Source organism: Ammospiza nelsoni, chromosome 11 (assembly GCF_027579445.1).
Source record: "Ammospiza nelsoni isolate bAmmNel1 chromosome 11, bAmmNel1.pri, whole genome shotgun sequence".
Taxonomy (NCBI): domain Eukaryota; kingdom Metazoa; phylum Chordata; class Aves; order Passeriformes; family Passerellidae; genus Ammospiza; species Ammospiza nelsoni.
This window is the reverse complement of record NC_080643.1, coordinates 1,187,310-1,208,128: the sequence shown is the minus strand read 5'-3', so window position 1 is coordinate 1,208,128 and position 20,819 is coordinate 1,187,310. Positions and strand designations below refer to the sequence as shown.

Genomic DNA, 20,819 nt, shown 5'->3' with positions numbered 1-20,819 from the left:
ATGGGAGCTCACACTGTGTCATTGTCACTGCAGAGCCCATCACTGAGAGCAGGGTTGGGAATTCCAGAATTCCATTTCAGAGCTGGCAGGGAGCTCAGACACTGTGATTGCAAAACCCCATCACTGAGCAGGGTTGGGAATTCCCTGTTTCAGAGCATGGCAGCTTGTGGTGGTGTTCACAGGGGTTCTTGGATGAGGGAAGAGACAAGGCTCTGACTCCATGTTTCAGAAGGCTGATTTATTATTTTATGATATATATTACATTAAAACTATGCTAAAAGAATAGAAGAAAGGATTTCATCAGAAGGCTGGCTAAGAATAGAATAGAATAGAATAGAATAGAATAGAATAGAATAGAATAGAATAGAATAGAAAGGAATGATAACAAAGGTTTGTGGTTTGGACAGAGAGCCCGAGCCAGCTGGGTTGTGATTTGCCATTAATTACAAATTAATTATAAATTACAACTCTATGAGCCCAATCCCAGATGCACCTGTTGCATCCCACAGCAGCAGATAACCATTGTTTGCATTTTGTTCCTGAGGCCTCTCAGCTTCTCAGAAGGAAAAATCCTAAGGGAAGTATTTTCATAAAAGATGCGTGTGACAGGAGCTCACACGCTGTGATTGCAGAGCCCCATCAGTGAGCAGGGTTGGGAATTCCAGAATTCCATTTCATGGCACAAATCCCTGCCCGGCTCTGGCAGATCCTGGGGCGCATCCCAGGTGTTCCCCATTCCCTTGTTGTCCTCACGGGATGGTCCCTCCCAGGGGTGGGGGCAGAGCGAATTTAAGGTTCCCAATTTCCTCCTCCATTGTTTTTTCTGAGCTGGAGCCTCGTTTGTGGCTTCCCTCCAGCCAAGGACCTCATCCAGCTCCTTCCACAGGTAATTTTTTAGGTCTTAAGTTGTGTCAGCCAACCCAAGTGCTGGGGTGAATTTATTTAACCCAAACTGAATAGTAGTATTTAATTTCTGTGCTCTCAAAATCCATTTTTGTAGCCTGAGTTTGCCTGCTCTGCCCCCCTGCAAGCAGCTCTGTGGTGTAGGTCACCCTCTAAGGAAAAGGGAATGAGGTCCTAAAACATTCTTTTTTCCTGATGGCATTGTAGCAATTTGATAAAAATTTATTAGCTGGAAATTTGGGTTGAAAATATAGATGTCTCCTGAATGAAAGGTTTTCATAAATGTGTTTAAAAACCTGAACTGCACCCAGCCGTTGCCCTTTGGTTAAGGGGAAGGATTTTCTTGTGCCAATAAAAGTAAATTCTCTTCATTCCTTTCACCTCTCCACTCCTTAATTTAGGAACTGTGTTTAGCAGCTTGTTGAGCCTGTTGGGTTTTATAGACATCATTATTTTAGCCTTCCTTTTCCTCTGGGAGAGCTGGAATTTTTGGGAAGGCATCTTTGTGCTTTTGGCCTTGGGTGGCTGAATGGGGCTGTGCAGGGTCTGGCTGCTTTTAGGGGGGCTAAATGTGACCCCATTTATCCATCCCAGCTGGAGACACTGGAGATGGGGCTGCTCCATGGGGAGGGATGGGATGGGATGTTCCCTTCCCTTGGACAGGCCTGCTGAGATGGGTGTTTAAATCCAATATAAACTGGCAAAAGAGCTATGTAAAAAATAAATCCCTACCAAGGTGATGGTCATTTAGAGACAAACAATATTCTGGTTTTTGCTGTTGTTTTCCTGCTGCATTGATGATGTGTAGCTGACTCAATTCAAGCCCCAGCTATTGTTTTTCAGGTCGACTTTTGATTTTAATGAAGTGGAATAAGTGGTTTTGAATCGGTTATCACGCTAAGGGAAGAAAGGCCAGGGAAGTGTCGGGTTGGTTTGACGGGTCAGGTGAAATATTTCACAAATTACTGGCACATTTAGCTCTAAGGAGAGGCGATGAGTGGAATTTCCCTGCTGATGTTATCGGCTGGGAGGGAATTACAGCAGCAGAGCTTGGCAGGAGCAGGACGGGAGCCAGGTGCAGGGGGAGATTTTGGGAATTGGGAATGGACCTGCCCAGCCTGGGGGGTTCAGCACACCCGGCTGTGAACAGCTCCGAGCTGCAGCCCAGCCTGGCCAGGGCGTGTGTGGGGCTGCTCCTGGGTGCTCAGAATCACAGAATGATGAGGGTGGAAGAGACCTCTGAGAGCATCATCCAACCTGTGCCCTAACACCAAGTGCCATGGCCAGTGTTTTTATAAACACATCCAGAGATGGTGATTCCACCACCTCCCTGGGCAGAGCATCCCAGTGCTTTATTGTTCTTTTGGTGAAAAATTTCTTCCTGATATCCAACCTGACCCTTCCCTGCCGTAGCTGGAGAGTGTGTCCTCTGGTTCCGTCTGCAGCCTCCCTGCAGGAAGGTGTAGAGAGCAATGAGGGCACCTCTGAGCCTCCTCCAGGCTAAACAGCCCCGGCTCACTCAAACATTCCTCAAACTCGGGACAGAAATGAAGGAACTGGGGCTGGGAAGGGTTTTGTAACTCGAGAGTTTGTGATTGCAGCCACCTGGACCTCGTGTGGCTTCTGTGGGAGATGTCAGTGCTTGATTGGTTTTCTACATTAACCACAAAGAACTTTCTCACTGAGCTTTGTTCCCACCGTGACTTTTGCCAGAACAACAACAACAAAATTTGGTGGGGAATTGCTCAAGGGGTTTCTTTCACCACGGAATGTGTTTTATTTGTATGGCAGCACCTGTGCTTTGTCCCTGCAGAGGCAGAGGAGGAATTGAGCAGATTCTGTTCCCTACCAGCCCTGTCAGCAATGCAGATTGTGGTGGGCACCTCCTGCTCCTGGAGGCACCAGATTTACCCTGCTCACGGATGCTCTTCAGCTTCCTCAGCTGTATAATTCATTCACAAAGCTCCCTTCAGGAACTGCTGCTTTATTGCTGAAAATACATTTGTTTTAGTTCGTTTTTGAAGCATTGCAGTTGTCCTGTGGGGAGCCCAGAGTGTGAGTTTGCCATTCCCCTGAGATTTTGGGGTTGGTGTGAAGAGGAGCAGAGCCAGGGAAAGGCAGGGGTGACTCCAGCACCTCATTCCCAGGTCCCAGGGGCTCTGTCCCCCTGGAATGGAAGGCCAGGAGAGGCATTTTGGGTGTGGATGTTTCTGCTGGCTCCCGTCAGAACTCGCTGCTGTTACTGCATCAGGAGCAATTGCTGCTTCCCTTCTGCTTGCTGAGTGCCAGCAGTTAAATGGAAACAGCCTGTTCTGATTTTCTTAACAAAAACAATCCGAGGCACTTCCCAGAAGGTAGGGATCATGAATAATGAAAGATTTTATTTTTAATTTCCAGAACAAAATAAGACTATGAAATGGTTAGGCAAAACACTTGAATCCAATTAGGAAACAACTCGGTGAAGAAGAAAACATTGACACTTATTTTGAGTATTTGATTCCCTACAATATCAATTTAAATGTAAATTGTGCTTTGGAGAAGAATGCTTCCATCAGAGGCTAAAAGCATGTGGTTTATGCTCAGTGTTTTACAGCTGGATTATCTCAGACCTGGGTTTATAGTTACTGCCTGTGGGCAGAATTCCACCTCAGCACTCAGAGCACAGGCAGTAATGCCCTTGTGCATCTATTTTTTCAGCAGATTGGTGATAGAATTGTGTGATTAAATAAGGAATTTTATGATTTCTTTTCCCATGGTAGAGTGCAATCGATATATTTAGGTTTGATTTTGGCTATAAAGTTTGTAGCCTGCGAATAAGTGGGGTGAGGAGTTGCAGGTTGAATTGTTACTGGCAGAATTGAAGTGCTGAGATCTCAAATATTTAAAGATGAAAGGTCTCAGGGGGAGCCCTGAGCTGTGTTTAGTGCCAGGTGGGGAGGTGTGTCCATGGCTGTGGTTTATCATCTCAGAGCTGGGCTCTGTTCAGCTGGACCCTTCCAGAAAATTCTGTGTCCAGCGTTCCCCATGGCGGCTCTGAGATCCCTCTCAGGTGCTCCAGGCACAGCAAGAGCCCTGAAACCAGCCTGCATCAGCTCCTGTCTGGGGATGAGAGCACCCCCAGGTAATTTGTGCTGTGAGAAGCATCACAGTGCCTGCAGGAGATGCTCTGAATAATCCAAGGGGCACGTGGGGCACCTGGAGGGGGAAGAAATGTCAAATAAAACGATGCTGACTGTCATTCCCAGGATCTAACGAGGTTTATTTAAAAGCATCTCGAGTGTTTGAATGCATTTCAGACAAGCTGTTAGTGCAGGGCTTGGATCCCTTCAAATGCAGGTTTCTCACCAGCCTGGCTGCTTCAGGTCTGGCTTTCAGCAGCTCCATCCAAATATTAAAGGCAATAAATGCTCCTGTATGGCTGCACTTGGAAATAATCTCTTGGAGCAGTGAAAATTTGAAGGCTCAGTGGTTCATATTCCGCATTTCTGGTGTGGAATACGAGCAGGCAATGCCATGGCAGGGAAGGGAAGGGTGGTGACCCTGCCAGGAGCTGAGGAGCACCAGCCTGGCGCCTCCTCACCATGGACATGTCCTGTGTGTTATGGATGATTCTCACATGTGCTCTCAGGCTTTATTTTTTGAAAGGGAGATTTAGTTCTTCCTATTTTAATCAGTGCCTTAAGTCTCATTTTTCATTGTATTTTCCTCAACAACCCCGTGGCTGCTGGGTGTGGAGCTGAGCAGGGGCTGGGTCAGAACTGTTCAGTCCAGGAGATTCCTTGCACTGCCCTGCTGTCACAGACATATTTAATGAAAAATCCTTTTGTTAGGACTTTTTTCTCCTGAGAAGCCTCAGAGGAAAAGAAAACCAATAATTATGTGCTGTTGTGGAATGCAACAGGTGCATCTGTGATTGGTCTCATGTGGTTGTTTCTAATGAATGGCCAAACACAGTCAGCTGGCTCAGACTCTCTGGTCAGTCACAAGATTTTATTATCATTCCATTCCTTTCCTTTCCAGCCTTCTGATGACTCTTTTATTCTATTATTTTAGTATAGTTTTAATATATAATTTTCTTTGAATATAATATATATAATAAAATAATAAATCTGCCTTCTGAAACATGGAGTCAAGATTCTCATCTCTTTCCTCATCCTGGGATCTCTGTGAACACCACCACACCCTGTTAACAGGGATTTGTCCCTTCTTATTCCCAACATGTGTTTGTTACTCCTTGGATTGATGTGTCAGGGCTTTTTTCCCCTTTTCCTTCAGGAACTTTCCTCTGTCTTGGCATTTGGCAACTTCGTACCTCAGCCTTGTTGTTCTGCTCTGTTCATATTTTTAAGATGTGTGCTCTACAGGCAGAAAATAAATTCTGAGGTGGAGGGCACCCGTGTGGAACAGCCCCGTGTCAAAGGCAGATAAAATATCTCCCACTCACTGACAGCATTAGATTTTTGTCACCCTGCTAATGCTGCTTCCATATCACTCAGGAGGAGAAACACTTTGCTTCTTGATTTATGGGCCCTGACAGGGAAGTGTCCAGGATGATTAATTACAGCCCTAAATGACAGTGCCCTCATTCACACCTCCCCGGCCTGATGATTGAAATTAATAAATATATCTGTAAGGCTGTGGAATTTGCCATTGCCTGTTCAAATATTGATACACTTGACATGCTGGGAAGGGATTTAGCAGAGGCACAGCCCTGCAGTCAGTACCTTGCTGCATTTAATAGCAGTTGGTAGGGAGGGAAAGAAGCAGAAGATTCTGGAACTGATTGGAAGGCTATGAATAATTTTCAGAGAAAATGTTATGACATTTCTTTGGCAGTTTAAACCCTTGCTTTCTGCAAGTGTTTTGATGATTTTGTCTTTATATTTGTCATTTATTTTTTGAAAATATTGGCTTTGAAAGCCTATAAATTATTTTTGGGGCTGTGTCTGGCACGTTGGGACTCTGATGAAGCTCTGCCTTGCCAAGAGGAGAGCACAGCAAGAGGAGCATCCAGAATTATCTGTCCTTGTCTAGGTGCCTCCTTTGAGCCTTGTTTGGGTGCCTCTGATGGGATTCAGTGAATTGGGATGTGAGCAAGCTGTCAGTGGGTGCAGAAGGAGCAGAATCCATCTGGAGCCAGAGCTGGGGGTTTGGGGTGACTCTCAGGGGCTGCCCAGGGCTGGGGAGGCTCAAGCAGCCCCTTTATTCTGTTATTGCTTTATCCTGGTGGTGGAGAACAGGGAAAGTGAGTGCTGACCCCACAGAGCAGGAGCTGTGCAGCCTGCTCGGGGGATCCCCAATTACCTGAACCTGGAGAGTGAGGTTTGCTTCTTTATCAGCACTGAAACCTTTCTTTTAGATCCCTTAATGTTGCTTTTTTGGGGCTGTGTGGATCCCTCATTACCTGAACTTGGAGAGTGGTGTTTGCTTCTTTATCATCACTGAAACCTTTCCTTTAGAAAGGTTAATGTTGCTCCCTTCGTGTTGCCTTTTTAGGGCTGCATGGATCCCTCATTACCTGAACTTGGAGAGTGGTGTTTGCTTGTTCCTCAGCTCTGAAACCTTTCCTTTATATCCCTTAATGTTGTATTTTGGGGCTGCTTCACTTCCAGTTCCATCCGTGCATTGACTTGGGAAGCCCAGCATGGAGTGTTGGAATGTTGCCCCCCAGTGTGGGGCTGGTTGGGGCTGCTCTGGTCCAAACTCTGTTTTCAGGCTCAAAGTGTAAACCCAAGCCTTCAAAGGCCAAATGGAAATTTTCTGTGTTCAGGCTGGTTTTTTCTGCATTTGCCTGAAACCTGAGCTTGTCCAGGTCCTCCTCTGTGCCCTCATGGAAAGGCAATGCTGCTTTTGGAGTTTGTTTCAACCACAATATTTCTGTGGAGTTTATGGCCAGCTTTCCTTTCAACTTGAACTCTCTGCCTCAGCCCCCTGTGTGCAGAGTGGAGATAATTTTGCTGCCTTACCTTGTCAGTTTAATTAATGTTGTGGAGCATTCAGATAGCGACAAACAGGCGAGAAAAGCCCAAAGGAAATGAAAAATTCTTTCTTGGGAGCAGTGTTTGGACAGTCGGCGGCAGATAAGGCTCAGGCACACACTGAGAAATGAGGCAACCCCAAAATATTAAATCCAGGCTGGTTTGGGAGGGAGGATGGAGCTCGGTGTGCTCAGAGCAGTGGGAAGGGCTGATGATGTAATTAAAGACTTGCAAATGGAGGAGCAGGTGGGGCTGAGGATGGAAAGACAAAATTATGCCATGTCACTAATTCCTGTAATTATCGAGGGCCTTAAATGAGATGTTCTGGCTGATTTTGCCCTGAGCTGGTACTAAAACCACTAAAAACATGAACACTTTTATTTAAAAAAATGAACCACTTAAATTTCAATTAGGAAAAATATTTCCCTGTGAAATTCTATCTTCTTATTATTTCTGGGTGGTTTCTGATAGGAAAATGTGTTATGGGTTACAGGGACAGATGTTCTACAGGAAAAAAATACATGGTTTATTCTCAATTGAACCTTTAAAGAGAAAAATAAATGTAGACAGGGACTAAAACTGTTTTTTTTTATTGGGTTTTCTTTTTGTTAATATGAGAACATCCCCTGATGTGCCTGAAAGCCCACCTGCTTGAGGATGAATTAATTTGGCCATGATTTTGTGCTGGTGGCATCAGGGAAATGATGGTCAGTGCTCTGAGGCTCGCAGCAGCTGGGAGGAGATGGGATGAGCGGCTGCCACATGTGAGCTCCTGCCCTTTATTGGCTGCCAGAGCTTCCAGAGGCTGCTGACAGCTTCATTCCCATGCAGGGGAGGAGAATTGCAGCGTGATTAGGTCCAGGTCATCCGAGGGTAAAGCTGAACATCTAAATTTGTGTTGGGAGCCCTTGGTGTGGTGGAATCCTCACCCAGAGCAGTCATTGTCCTTCATCTGGCTGCTGAAGGGCCCTCCAATGCACAGGGCTCCTCCCGGAGAGGGAAAAACCCTGAGATTAATTGCAAATTCCATTCACATCATTCCCCAAATGATTTTTAATTTCCTTTGAATGACAAGCAATTATGGCCTTTTTTCAGGGCTGCATCGGGAGATAAAATGTCTCTCAAATTCTTTCAGGTATGTTGTTAAACTGTGCTCGTAATTGAGGGCTACAGGAATTAGTGTGAAGTCTAATTGTGAGTAAAGAATGAAATGAAAGATTCTGTAAAGCCTCAGAGCTGTTGCTGAATTGTTCAGGTTTAAACAGGTGTGGCACGTTCCTTCAAGGTCTGGGAAAAATAATCTGGGATAAACTGTGGGGGAAGGGAGTGAGCTCGTGTGGAGTGATTTACATTTGTCTTAGGGGTCTTGGAAAAGACAAAACTGGAATAAAATCTCCTGCTGAATCTCCTTTTTGTGAGAGCCTTCCTGCTGCTCTTGCCTTCATCAGCGCTAACTCCGAGCAGGTTCAGTGTTGTTTGTGGGACAGCATAAAGCAATCTGCCATCCCCAAAATCCCAAAAGGATTTGGGGTTGGAGGCCATAAAAACCCCTTTTCTATCAGCAGCAAACCTCTCTGAAGCCCTGTGGGTCTGAGCTCTGCTTTGCATCCAGCCCTGGAAGGGATAAACGCCAGGAACACCAGAGGGGAGGCTGGCTCTGCTTGGAGAACAGATCTGAAACGCTGGGCAGAATCCCCATCAATCTGGGGCTGCTCAAACCCAGTGGCAGACGGCAGGGGGATAATTTAAGTACTGGATGTGTGCATGTGAATGGGCTCATGTGCATCATAAATTGTTACTGCACTCCAGCCTCGCTGCCTTTGTGCCAGGTCTGAGGGAAGGAGCACTGACTCAGGGAATAAAACTGACTTTTATTGGGATGAGGAGATCATCCAGGAGGGGCTAGCAAGGAGTTAATTGTGGCTCGTTCTGTGGTGGAGCTTTTGGTGAATGGTTCTGGTGCCCACTGAGGGAATTTTCAAGTCTTTGGATGCTGTGATCAGTGAGTTCACTCCAGTGTGATTTGTGAGCTGTCTGAGGCAGTGGAGATGTTCTCCTCTGCAGAAATACAGCCCTAAGGAGTGTCCTGAGGCTGTTACTGCTCATTTATCCTCTCGTGGGACCATGGGATCAGCAGAGGTTGGGTTCCAGTGTAAATCATGGATTCCTCAGGGACTCTGGGCTGGGTCTGTGTGTCTGCACGTGGCATCTGCTCCTCACAGTGACCCTCCTGCCCCTGAGGGGGACGGACACCCCCAAAAATGCTTCACTTTGGCCTGAGCAGAGCGCTCTGCCCATCAGTGACCCATCCCTGGGAGAGGGGAGCCTGCAGGGAGCTGTTCCTGCATTTCCTGCAGCCTCTTTGGTGCTCCAGTGCTTGGATTTCCCTGCTCTGGCAGGGATGTGCCTGGAATGAGCCCCACAGGCTGCCCCAAAGCCCCCAGACCCTGCTGGCCCAGAGGAGCCCCTGTGCAGGGATTGTCTTCCTGCAGTTCCTGGGGTGTTGGGGAGTTTGGTGAGCCCTGAAGGCACACAGTGATGTGAGCACTGCCCTTGTGCTGTGCAGGGATTGTCTTCCTGCAGTTCCTGGGGTGTTGGGGAGTTTGGTGAGCCCTGAAGGCACACAGTGATGTGAGCACTGCCCTTGTGCTGTGCTGGGAGCTCTGCTGGGATGAGCAGAATTCTGGCCCTGCCTGCTTTGGAGGGAGCAGGGGAGGAATTTGCTGGGATTTTGGGTGCAAGAGAGACCCAGGGTGCCTGGAGAGCCACTGAAGAGGGGAAATGGAGGTTGTGTACCAAAGGAATTGTTCCCTGGCAGGGTGGGCAGCCCTGGCACAGCTGTGGCTGCCCTGGATCCCTGCAGTGCCCAAGGCCAGGCTGGGCATTGGAGCACCTGGGACATGGAGGTGTCCCTGCCATGGCTCTGGATGGGCTCTAAGTTCCCTTCCACCTAAGCTGTTTGTGATTCTAATAGAATTTCTTGCCTTCCCTGTCAGTGCCTCCACATGTTTGACAAACAGCTCAGCAGCCTAATTCTTATTTTTACAGTTCACTGCTGTTTCATATTGACAGTGTCCATCTCCCTCCCTTTATAGTGAACCTTTCATTGATTTATTGTGATGGTTCTTTAAATCCCTCGTGGAACAGCAAATAATCTCTTGGCATTTCACACACCTTTTAATTATAAATAAGTTAAAGAATGGAAAATAGCTCAGAAGCAAAAAACACCTGCAAAAAAACCTGTGGTTACATCTTTTAGAAGAGAAGAAGTGATTGTAAAGAAAGGGAAGAGTCTGTAGGATCATAAAGGAGCTTACTCTGAGTTGTTTATTCCCTGTGTGCCTGGTGTGATGTGTCAGTGAGGCTGAACTCTGCATTTTATGGACTCCTCCCCGGATTGTCTCAGACACGTGTCCATAAAACCCTGCTGGGTTACAGCAGCCTGAGGAGCATCACTGCTGCTCTTCTGGAGCTTTTAATTCCCTGGTTCTTCCCAAAGCAGCCTCACCTGTGCTTGGTGCCCTGCAGGGAGGTGGGATCAGGGCCTGGGGCTGTGGGAAATGGAATATCCTGGGCTGGGATCATGGAAGGGGCAGCGGAGAGGGGTCAGGAATGGTAATATCAACAACAACATCAATATTAATAATATCAACTGCCCCTTGTTCAGCTCTGGATAACTGACATGCAGGGAGCTGGCAAACAAATGCAGTTATCAGTTCACTTTGGCCATAATTGCAAAGTACAGCTCAGTGCTGCTCAATTCTGCTTTGCTGCAGGATGGATGAGGCTCTCACCCACTGAGGCAACACTTGAGCCCTTCTAATTGTCCTTTTAGAAGCAGAATTTCTTGTTGTACCCACCAGTGTTCCCATTATCCTGTGCCCATTCCTGATTGGGCTGGAATTCTGGTTCAGTGGGATTCTGCTGTTAGATCAGCACCTGCTCTCTCTTCAGGGAAATCACAGGGAATTGATCTCTGATTTGGTGTTTTCCTGAAAAACCTGCACATGAGGAGGGGGGAAAGAGCCCTGTTATAACTGCTTAACAGATGCCTCACAATATAATTCCTAGAATTTTTTATTTTCAATCAGGAAATTGCTCTCAGGGAAGTTCTCAGTGGGGCAAACTGCTCCTGCTGCTTCCATGGGCCCGAGCTCTCCTGGATGCTCTGGTGCTTTCATCAGGATTTTGGCTGATCTTTAGGCTTTGTTACATCCCTGCCCTTCTGCAGAGGTGAAATGGCGAAATAATTCCTGTGAAATTCTGCTCAGCTGTTTGATCCCTGCTGTTCCTGACTGCACAGGGTCACTGTTACTGTTTGTGAGTTGGAGTCAAACTGAAGTTTAGGAACTGGTGTTGTTGCCTTGGATGAGTTTCTCTCTCCTGAACAGCAGGCTTTAATCCCAGCCCTGCAGAGACAGGCACAGCTCTGCTGTGTAAATCAATTTGGGTAAATCCTGCAAGTCCACAGAGTCCTGTGTGTCTGGAGAGCCCAAATCCCTCTGATCCTCCCATGCCTCAGTTTCCCCAGCACATGTTCCTGCCCCTGTGGCTGGGAGGTGAAGCTCAGCTCTGTTTCCATGTGGTTTGAGCCCCATTCACTGAGATAAACGAGTTCCTGTAGAAACAGCCCTGCTAAAATGACTCATGCCTGGGAAGTCCACAAAAATCTTTATAGACACACAAGGTAATTAATTAGAAATAGTCCATTACTGGGGAATTTAGGATTCAACTGGGTTTAGGATTCAATTTTTAATTTAGTATTAAATTGCTTAGGGACTATTTTCTTTTACATTTTCTTATATCCTTAGCTTGCTCTGTAATATTTGCCACTCTGCTGTCCTGCCCAATCCCTTGGATTCCCAAAGTGGGAACAAATGGGAGCCCCAAAGCCCAGACCTTACCAGCAGTTTGGACACGGCTATTGTTGGCAGGGCTGGGGTGGACAGAGCAGTTCAACATTCAGCTGTTTTATTTGATATCAGTTATATCTAAACCAGCAGCAAAGCCACAAGCAGGACAGTCCAGCGTTCCTGAGGAATCCTGACTGCAATAAGGGACTGAGATTTTGGGAGGAGGCAGACCCAGCTCTGTGCATGTCAGACAAACTCTCCTCTTCTGCCATTGGGGGCTGGTTGCTCATTATTTGGGGTTGTTGCTATTTCTGTCCCCTTGTTCCATGATGAGTTAACAGACAGACAATTGCCTGCTCTGTCTTTGTCTTTTCACAGTTTTAAATGCTTGGATGAAGCTGATTCCAACCCTTTTTAGCAAAGCTTTTCCTGCAGTTCTTGAGAAAGGATGAAGTTGCTGGCTCCAATCAGTGTCTGGAGCTTAGTCTAAGTTGCATTTCTAGGTGAGGATAAAATAACAGGAACAATCCCCCAAAGAGGCTAATCCAAAATTCAGCATCATTTCTGTATGCTGGGCTTGTGCTTTGTACATCATGTAATTTAGAGTATAGCTCATTTAAATTGTACAACACACACGGCAGCTTCTGAGCACTTGATTGGGTTCTGAGATCAACTGAAAGAGTAAAACAGGAATAAAATGTTGCATTTTGGGTCAGGAGAGTGGCAGGGTGACATGGGCTGTGCTGATAAGGACACAGAACTTTGCATTAATAATAGATAACAGAGAGCTCTGGGTATAAATCCCTTTTGCTGAGCAGGCCAGGGGCTCAGCCTGAGCAGGTGAGCTGCGTGAATGAGGGTGCTCTGCAGTGGGGTGCCAGTGGTGACCCAGGAGGGTCACCTGGTCACCTGCCCTTTACTGGGAGCACTGGGCAGGCCTGGGGAGCAAGTGATGGCCTGTGGAGGGCTGGCCCTTTACTGGGAGCACTGGGCAGGCCTGGGGTACAAGTGATGGCCTGTGGAGGGCAGAGCCTTTACTGGGAGCACTGGGCAGGCCTGGGCTCCAGCACAGGACACATTTTCCTGCTGCCACAGCTGCCAGGATGAGCTCAGATTGCAGAGGAGCCCATCCTGTGCCAGAGCCAGCCCAGGGCTGCTGGCAGGTTGGGCAATAACAGCACCGAGTGCCTCGTGCTGTTCTGCTTCACCCTGAGCAGTGGACACGGGCTGCATTCGCTCCCATTGCTGCAATACTGATACAGGCTGCTCAAACCTTTCCTTGGTGCTCTGTTGAAGGAGTTTGCAGCGTGGTTTGGGAGGGGTTTGTGTGAAGGGATCTCTTAGTGAATCCCTCCTGAAGCGATGATCAGTCACTGCTGGGATCAGTGATCGGTGCATGGAGCGGGCACAGCGCTGAGGGGATGGAGCCGCAGCCTCTGCCAGGCACAGAGAAATCCCCAGAGAGCTCCCAATGCACCTGGGCTCTGCATTGGGCCCCTCAGCTGGGACCAGCTCCTCTGCTGCCGTTCTGTGGCCACCACGGAGGGAATGAGGCTCCAGGGGTGGTGGAAGGATGGATTGTGTTCCTTATGGAAGTTCTGAGGTGCCCACAGGGGTCACCTGTGGGTTGCAAGGGTTGTTCTGTGTTTTGGTGTGGCAGTGCCACCTGTGGGATCTGAGAGAGAAGAGGAAGAAATGTCCTGCTCCAACCTCTCTGCCTGCTGCCACTTCCAGCTCAGAGACTGCCGAAGCTGGATCCACGTGGATTCAGGAATTGTGGAGAAATTCCCTCTCACAAACTTCCCCTCTGTTGTGGGGCTGGACCTGCACACCAACCACTGAGGCTCATCCCTTGAAACAGGATGGTTGAAAACATTTGGCAAACCCTTGTTCCAGTGGGATTTTCCCTCATGCATGTGAGGCTGGTGCTGTAAATTGCCCTTAAATGCCCTCAGATCTGGGGGCTGGGGGAGAACCGGAGCTCCAGGGCTAGGTTCTGATGCTGGGACACCCTCCTGGTCCCTGGGGGAGAACCGGAGCTCCAGGGCTAGGTTCTGATGCTGGGACACCCTCCTGGTCCCTGGGGAAGCCCATCAGCTGCCACAGCCAGCATTCCATCTCTGCTTTTGGAAGAGATTTAGAAATGTGGAGATGTGTTTAGTGTTTCCTAAACTGGTTTAGAACCTGAGAATTTTTTTTTTTTCCAATTTGAAATGCCATTGTTCTCTCTTTGTGTTGGTTCTTGCTTGTGAGCTGCAGCAATTCCAGGAAAGAATATTTTACCAGCCAGGAGGTTTTCCCGGGGGTGCAGTAACTGGTGGGATGTGGGCTCCAAGGCCACTGCTACATCCCAATAATGTGGTTTGGTTTCTCCTCTCCTGAGTCCTTCAGGCTCAGCCTTCTCCCTGTAGTGTTCCCTCTCCCCAAACCCAGCACACACCTTTCCCCATGCTGCTTATCTCGGAGATGAAATTCCTGTTATTATTTAATGACCTTTCTACCACTCAGACCCATTTTTGGTAAGGTTTGGGGTGTTCAGAGTGGATCAGTGCCATGGGTGGGTGGGATTTACTGGTGGGAAATGTGGGCTGAAATGGCAAATATCCTTAAAAATACAGCCCAGTGCCAAAGAATTCCTGCCACGATGTTCTGTAGAACCTGCTGATGCCAGGGGCACTGAAAGCCCTTCTGGAAGGGTTAGTCAGGGTGGAGCCAGAGTGCATGGAAATGTTTTGGAAAGAGCATTGCAGAATGCAACAATGTGATTTATGAATCAGTGGAAATGGAAGTGATAGGCCATATTTTCTCTGAGAAATATCATAACTGTCAGGGAACAAAATTGTCTTTTGATTGTAGCAATATGCATTGAAATCTCTGCTGGGGAAGTTCATCTCCTCAAGGTTATGGGATATTTTTTTTGGCTGAGGATACACTTGTAAAAGCTGTGGTTTTGTTGAGTTGTTTCCCCCATCTAAATTATCTAAGGGTGAAAGGAAAGGACAGAGACCCAGGTGCCCTGTGGGGTGACGTTCCTTCAGGAGAGGGGACGGGCTGGGTGACACTCCCTGCCTGGAGTGAGGGGAGCAGGGCATGGAGTGGCTGGGTGTGAACAGATCCCTGTGCTTGTCCTGCAGGATTCCCTGCTGGGCTTTAAAATTCCTGTGGATGTGGCACTGCTGGGTGTGGCTGGAACTGATGGCCTTGGTAACTTGCTGGGGAGCTCATTTTTAATAGAAATAACTGATTTATATGCTTAGCTTGTTCATCACTCTAATTTAGGAGAATGTTACCCCTGAGCTGCCTGTTAACCAGCTGAACTCCAGGAAATTCCGCTCCCCTGGCCTTGGAGGGCTTTTCCAGCCTCTGTGATTATTCCATGACCAGGAGCAGCTTTTCCATCCTCAGTGATTATTCCATGACCAGGAGCAGCTTTTCCAGCCTCTGTGATTATTCCAGGAGCAATCCCCTGCATGACTGGGGGAAGTCCTGCAGCATTTTGTTTCACAGGGTTTGGTTTTTGGGGGCCAAGGAGAGCCCAGGATGTCCCAGCCCAAGTAGAGGGAGACCCAGGGGAAGGGTCCAAAATCCCATTTTGTGCCTCCCTGGCCGAGTCACAACGGGCTGATGGATATTCTACATGGAAATTGGATTTCCAAGCACCTTCAGGAGAGCTGCAAGGAGGCAGCTGGGCTGATGGGGAGATTATTCTGTGGTATCAGTGATGATGGAGCTAATGAATTAGATCCAACCACCTACGGTGAAATCTGTTTGCTGTGTACAAAAATGAACAGGAAAATGAGGTTTTTATTAAAAATATCACAACTATTTTTTCCTTCAGCCAGAATGTGCAGCGCATCAATACATCACCCACACAGCTGTAAGGGCAATGCTGTTACACCACAGACATTTCATCTAAATAACAAAGTTAATATTGAAATATTGTTTTTACCAATGGCAGGGTGGTTTTTAGCAGCCCACTGACATCAAATCACATGAACAATATCCACTGCAGCTCCATTTTTCAGCTCTTCAGGCAGGTGGGGAATTCCCTTCAGGTGCCATCTCTCTCCCCAGACAGGGATGGCCACCAGGTCCCCTCTGCCCCTGCATCCCCTTGGCTGGGAGGAGAGATGAGAACTATTAGTGAAAAGAGCACTGTGTGGTGTTTTGCTGGCAGCTGTGTGGCTGGTGGAGGTATTTTGATGGTTTTGGAGGATATTGGTGGGAACTTGATGCTGTTTGTTTTGTCATTTTATTTAGGATTTGGCTTTTAAATGTGAAATCATAACCAGAACTATAAACAAAACAAATATATGTGTAGAAATGGGCATAAACATTTATGTGACAATGCCACCAAACACTGTCAGCTCACAACTGGCTCTTTTTGGAATTGTGTTTAAGGGGGAGGTTTGGGTGCTTGTCCCAAAATGTGCTGGGGAGCTTATTTTTAATAGAAATCACTAATTTATGTGCTTATTTTGTTTATCACTCTGCATTGCAGGAGGCTGTTACCCTTGAGCTTCCTCTAAACCAGCTGAACTCGAGGCTCCTGTTCACCTGGGCTCCAGTTCCTGAATCACATTTGTTCTGCTCAGAAACCTCTCCTGGCAGCTCTTCCAGCTCTCCCTTTCGGTGGGGCTGCCCGCAGGTGCCAAAGGGGCTTTGCTGGGGACAAAGGGGCTTTGCTGCAGGCTGGGCCAGCCCTCAGTGTGGCCTCAGCAGCACATGTCCCTCTGAGAAAGTGTCATCCTCTCAATGCTCCAATATGTTTTTTCGTCATTGCCCAGCGCAAGGTGCAGATGAGGAGAGCCTCCAGAAGGTTTGTGCTCCCCTCCAACAGGGCAGTTTGTCTCATGGGATGGTTTATTTCCATTAAACAGCAAGCAGAGGTTTCTCTCTAATTAACCTGGGCTCCAGGGATTTGCTTTATCTCTCCCCAGCCTGGGGCTGAGACCCCCAGCCCCTCTCTGCCAGGGAAAGGTGGGGATGCAAATAGCCAGACAAGCCTCAGACTTATTAAAATTCCAGGAGAGGAATGAGCTTTGATCAGATAGAATCTGTTCTCAAGCTCAGTCTAATATCCCTGGATGGCAGCTCTTCCCTAAATCTCTTTTGGTTTTTTTCCCCCCTCTTATTTTATCAGGCAATTTTCTCATGAACTTTCTCCTTTCTCCCTGCAGGACCTTCAACGTGGAGAGATTTTTTCACAGTGATGATCTTAAATAGGGATCAGCTGTGCCAGAGGAGGGATTTTAACCCATGCTGGAGCTCAGCCTGCAGCAGCTCTGTCCCTGCTGCCTCTCATGGAGGCACTGACTGGGTGTCGTGGAGATGCAGAACGTTTCCACCTCCTGGAGCTCTCCAACCTTTGCTTTGTACCCGTGCAGCTTTCCCACAAGCAGCTGACAGTCTCAACAGGAGGACGTGTTTTTGCCCAATATTTGAATTTGCTCCAACATCCCTGGCACCACAGTGCTCCTGATGCAGAGGTGCTGCTGCATCCAGAGGGACACGGCTGGCTCATGGGCCGGGCAGGAGTGTGGCTGCCATGGCAACAGCCTGAAATTAGGAATCAATTAAGGCTGGAAAAAGGGCTATCACTTCAGCAGACTAAATGCTTTCGCCTATCTCCTCAGTCTCTGTAGCTTCTCCATTTTGACTCGCAGGTAATTGAAGTTTTAATTTGTTGCTGTGTCTCAGGTTAATGAAAGGAGCTGGAAATGGAGCTGAATTCCCTGGTGCCCCCAGAGTGAGTGTGAGAGCAGCAGCTGCCTGGGGAGGAGCAGGGCCCTCCCCGTGCGCCTGAATCCCTGCAAAACACGGCCTCGAGGGCTGACTTTGGGACTGAACCTGGGAAAATGCTCATTATCAGGCAGGGAAGGGGCATCCAGGGCCTGCTAATGGCTCAGTCAGTCTGCAGAACAATTTGGGATTTAAAAAAAAAAGGAGTTTTCTATTTCTGCTGATTTCAGGAAAGGAAGAGAGTGCTGAGCAGTGACAATAATTGGCTGTAAGCAGGCAGTGTTTGCTTTATGAGCTGTCTGGGAGTGGGGTGTGGAACAGCTCTGGAGCAGTCCCTGCTCATCCTTTCCAGGTTAATAAACCCTCTGGCACAGGCTCCTGCTTCAAAGAGCAGCTTGAAACTGCTCCAGGAGCTTGGATGGCCCTGCAGGTGCTCAGGGCACATCCAGGTGGGATTGTGGCACTCAGATCTCAGCCAAAACTTGCTCCTTGCTGGCCTCTTTATTTGGCATTCAGATCGGGATTGTCACTGCCCAGGGAGATTGAGTTCCACTGAAAATCAATGGGATTTTTACACTTCTAATGACTGAAGCACTCTCAGAAATCCCATCTTTAGGGCTCTAAATGACTCTCATTTCCACGAGTACTCATGGCTGTGGTTGGGTTTTGCAGCTCCTCACTTCCACCTGGGCCTGTCTGACTCTGCTCCATAAAGGTGAGGAAGGTTCTGGGAGCTGTGCTCAGGGCACACCTTGGGGGGTTAAATCACATTTTTAAAACTCTTGATACCAACCTAGAGCATAGAGGTGAAGCTCTGTGTTATTCCCTCATCCCTCTTTGTCAAGGCCTCAATTCCCTGTCTGATTTCCAGGATCTAAATAAATCAGCTTTGCCCAAAGTCTAATTCAACATGGAGTTTGCAGATCTGCTTGAAGTGAACAATGAACCTTGATACGTTTTCATTGAGATCTGGGGTTATAATGAAATAATTTGTAACTCCCAAATTGGAAGCATCAGAAGGAACCCCAGTGTTTGTACTGGCTGCAAACTGCTTTGTTTGCATCTCATTTTTGTGTCAACACCTCCCTCTTTGGTCAGAGACTGCCCTGAGAAGGTGGCATTGCCCATGTGGGACCTTCCTTTTCTGACTGAAACCTCTCCAGACAGAGCAATGCCTCAGGGAGTGGCTGAGCTTTAATCTCTCCCATTTCTGGTTCCAGTCGCTGAACTCAATCTGAGGCTTGAAATGCCACACTAAAAATAACATTTGGGGCTGCTGCAGCTCTTCTCCTGCCTATAGTCTTAACTTTGGCTGAGTTCCACAAACTCAATTTAACATCAGTATCTAGTTTGATGTTTTTTCAGGAATAGTTTTCAATTGTCCCATAGGTTTAGAAAGTGTGTGGAGGTCAAAAATGAAGTTCTTGCTGAGGTGATTATGGTGGCATGATAAACTTGGTGGTAAATCCCAATTTATCCTCATGGCAATGAGATGACCAGGGCAGAGGGTTGCAACCAGAGGCCCTTTAAGGTCCCTTCCATCCCAAACTGTTCTGTGGTTCTGAGAAGAAAAAAAATACATCTAAACACTGATGGGATAAGTCCTATTTGCAATATTTACCAGTTAGTTGACAAATGAGATTAAGAAAAAGACCTTTTTAATTTAATTAAAATCCAAATAAATTGTGTAATTTATTAGTGAAAATCAACTCTTGTCATCTTTGCTTTGGGTTTCCCATGATCTGGCATAAAACTAATGTGTAATGTAAATGTTTGTACCTTGGTGGGTCTCGTTAAGCCATTTAAAGTTAAGTAATGTTTGCCTGTTTCAAAACTTTAATTAGCATTTAACAAGAAAGCAACAGTCTAGCCAATTAGAGATTTAAGCAATAACACACACTCACTTCCATTTTCTAGCAATTAATTGATAAGTAGTTTACTCTGGGCTAATAATTAAAAGGGAAAACATTCTGAGCAAATTGAAAGCATTGATGCAAATGAGTTGTGCATTTCTTCTTTTCAGACTCACTGACCACGGTATCTAATCTGCTGTGAGCAGAGGAAGCTGAATTATCCCAACCCTGCCTGGGCTGCCTGACAGCCTTAAAGGGATTGCAGGGAGCAGAGCTGGGGCTGGGAATGAGGGGTGAGGGATGGGCTGGGAGTGGGAGTGGGCTCCTCTGGATGCCTCAGGTTTGGCTTTTCTATTTTCCACATTCTGTGCTGCTTTAGTGTGTGAATCTGGGATTCACATCAGGGCATGCTGAGCTCTGTGCACAGAGCAGGGAGACAAAACAATTCCTGCTCCAGCTGGGCACCAAGGACAAATGACCCAAATCTCAGCCCAGGAGCACAAACCCCGTGGGCTGCAGAGAGAAAAACAAGCAGGGTGGGACTGCAGGGCTAAAGCTGCAATGGGACAATGAACTGCAAGGGGCAAATGGAGCAGAGCTGATCCCAGGGACAGAGCCCGTGCCCGGCCGTGCATTTTGGGGCCATTTTGGTTCATCTTGGGTGCAGCCCTGGCTGGGCTCTGGTGCTGCCCAAGGTGGGTCCATGGAGGAGATGCTTTGAATACATCCCTGCTTTACTCTGGAACTCCATCCATTCCCTGCTCCAGGGCAGCCTGCACAGGGCATCACTCTCCTTGTGCTTGGGATCAGGGCAGGGGCAGAAATCGTTGTGGTGCTGCTGGGGCTCTGCACCCCCTGTCTCCCTGGGTCATGCCCAAGGGAATCTCCCCTGTGCCTGGATCCAGGGGCTGTGGTTCCACTGAGCAGCAGGCCTGGCTCTCGCTGCTCTGCCAGCAGCAATGGAATGTTTAACAAAGAAGGATCTGAGTTGGCCAAATCGCTTGGTGCATTCTGGTGGTGGAAATTGAAGGCATTTTTCTCCAGAATGCAGCAGTGATCACTGGGAATAGCTCCTTACAAACGGGAAATATCCCTGGCTCCTGCACTTCAGGTGCAGCAATCTCCCTGGATGGAGGAAAAGGTCTCATTTTGTCTCAGAGTTCACTCATTTATGAGCTCTTCCTCATCTGGATGGGCAGCGAGGTGAAATTGCCTGAGCTCTATTAAGCTTTAAACACGAGCCATCCATCCATCCCAACAAAACACTCCTCAGGAGACTGTGCTTCTCAATTCCCCTCGTGCCTGCTCCCAGTGTGCAGGAATAAACCCAGGCCATGTCCAGTGCTTCTCCAGCAGGATGGAGCTGTGAACCTGGGAGGTGACACCAGCAGTTCCTGTGACATTCCCGTTTGTTTATCCCCTCTAAAATAACAGCTGGGCTTTTCCAGGGGGAGCTCAGTGTATGGGACCTCCTGGCAGTTCTTGAAATA

At 47.7% G+C, this 20,819-nt stretch overlaps 1 long non-coding RNA gene across 1 annotated transcript; it reads left to right on the top strand.

The window, feature by feature from the left end:
• The first annotated feature begins 833 nt into the window (after nucleotides 1-833).
• LOC132078289 (uncharacterized) lies at nucleotides 834-19,334 on the top strand. The gene is made up of 3 exons (XR_009419239.1): nucleotides 834-886; nucleotides 16,236-16,553; nucleotides 16,915-19,334. It is a non-coding gene; the product is annotated as an uncharacterized LOC132078289 (long non-coding RNA).
• Nucleotides 19,335-20,819: the final 1,485 nt, after the last annotated feature.